The sequence below is a fragment of the Salvelinus alpinus genome, chromosome 24 (assembly GCF_045679555.1).
Source record: "Salvelinus alpinus chromosome 24, SLU_Salpinus.1, whole genome shotgun sequence".
Taxonomy (NCBI): Eukaryota; Metazoa; Chordata; class Actinopteri; order Salmoniformes; family Salmonidae; genus Salvelinus; species Salvelinus alpinus.
The window spans coordinates 42965477-42967950 of NC_092109.1; positions in this window are offsets into that span (position 1 = coordinate 42965477).

A 2474-nucleotide genomic window follows, 5' to 3' on the forward strand; every position below is an offset into this window, starting at 1 on the left:
ACATATATATACACTGCTCAAAAAAATTAAGGGAACACTTAAACAACACAACTCCAAGTTAATCACACTTCTGTGAAATCAAACTGTCCACTTAGGAAGCAACACTGATTGACAATACATTTCACATGCTGTTGTGCAAATGGAATAGACAAAAGGTGGAAATGATAGGCAATTAGCAAGACACCCCCAATAAAGGAGTGGTTCTGCAGGTGGTGACCACAGACCACTTCTCAGTTCCTATGCTCCAGCAGGCCACAAATGTGCATGTGTCTGCTCAAACGGTCAGAAACAGACTCCATGAGGGTGGTATGAGGGCCCGACGTCCACAGGTGGGGGTTGTGCTTACAGCCCAACACCGTGCAGGACGTTTGGCATTTGCCAGAGAACACCAAGATTGGCAAATTCGCCACTGGCACCCTGTGCTCTTCACAGATGAAAGCAGGTTCACACTGAGCACATGTGACAGACGTGACAGAGTCTGGAGACGCCGTGGAGAACGTTCTGCTGCCTGCAACATCCTCCAGCATGACCGGTTTGGCGGTGGGTCAGTCATGGTGTGGGGTGGCATTTCTTTTTGGGGCCGCACAGCCCTCCATGTGCTCGCCAGAGGTAGCCTGACTGCCAGTAGGTACCGAGATGAGATCCTCAGACCCCTTGTGAGACCATATGCTGACACATGCACATTTGAGGCCTGCTGGAGGTCATTTTGCACAGCTCTGGCAGTGCTCCTCCTTGCACAAAGGCGGAGGTAGCGGTCCTGCTGCTGGGTTGTTGCCCTCCTACGGCCTCCTCCACGTCTCCTGATGTACTGGCCTGTCTCCTGGTAGCGCCTCCATGCTCTGGACACTACGCTGACAGACACAGGAAACCTTCTTGCCACAGCTCGCATTGATGTGCCATCCTGGATGAGCTGCACTACCTGAGCCACTTGTGTGGGTTGTAGACTCCGTCTCATGCTACCACTAGAGTGAAAGCACCGCCAGCATTCAAAAGTGACCAAAACATCAGCCAGGAAGTATAGGAACTGAGAAGTGGTCTGTGGTCACCACCTGCAGAACCACTCCTTTATTGGGGGTGTCTTGCTAATTGCCTATAATTTCCACCTTTTGTCTATTCCATTTGCACAACAGCATGTGAAATGTATTGTCAATCAGTGTTGCTTCCTAAGTGGACAGTTTGATTTCACAGAAGTGTGATTGACTTGGAGTTACATTGTGTTGTTTAAGTGTTCCCTTTATTTTTTTGAGCAGTGTATATACAGTACCAGTCAAAAGTTTGGACACATCTACTCATTCAAGAGTTTTTCTTTATTTTTACTATTTTCTACATTGTAGAATAATAGTGAAGACATCAAAACTATGAAATAACACATATGGAATCATGTAGTAACCTAAAAAGTGTTAAATAAATCAAATAAATATATTTTATATTTGAGATTCTTCAAAGTAGCCACACTTTGCCTTGACAGCTTTGCACACTCTTGGCATTCCCTCAACCAGCTTCATGAGGTAGTCACCTGGAATGCATTTCAATTAACAGGTGTGCCTTGTTAAAAGTTAATTTGTGGAATTTCTTACCTTCTTATTAATGCATTTGAGACAATCAGTTGTGTTGTGACAAGGTAGGGTGGGTATACAGAAGATAGCTCTATTTGGTAAAATACCAAGTCCATATTATGGCAATAACAGCTCAAATATGCAAAGAGAAACGACAGTCCATCATTACTTTAATGTCACACCCTGATCTGTTTCACGTGTCTTTGTGATTGTCTCCACCCCCCTCCAGGTGTAGCCCATCTTCCCCATTATCCCCTGTGTTCTCTGTCTGTTGCCAGTTCATTTTGCACATTCATACCTACCAGCGTTTTCCCCCTTGTTCCTGTACTCTGGATTACTGACCTCTGCCTGCCCTGACCCTGAGCCTATAGTGCCTGTTTTCTAGTTGTTTTCCCGGTTTTGACCTTTTCTGCCTGCCCTGACTCTGAGCCTGCCTACCGTCCCGTACCTTTGCCCCACTACTCTGGATTACCGACCTCTGCCTGACCCTGACCCTGTCTGCCATCCTGTACCTTTGACTGCCCATGTTCAAATTAATAAACTTTTGTTACTTCGTCATTGTCTGTCTTACCTTCAAACGTGTTACTTTCTTGAAAATTTCAAGAACTTAGAAAGTTTCTTCCAGTGCAGTTGCAAAAAACATCAAGCGCTATGATGAAACTGTCTCTCATGAGGACCGCCACAGGAAAGGAAGACCCAGAGTTACCTCTGCTGCAGAGAATATGTTCATTAAAGTTAACTGCACCTCAGATTGCAGCCCAAATAAATGCTTCACAGAGTTGAAGTAACAGACACATCTCAACATCGACTGTTTAGAGAAGACTGTGTGAATCAGGCCTTCATGTTGGAAAAGCATTCCAGGTGAAGCTGGTTGAGAGAATGCCAAGAGTGTGCAAAGCTGTCATCAAGGCAAAAGGG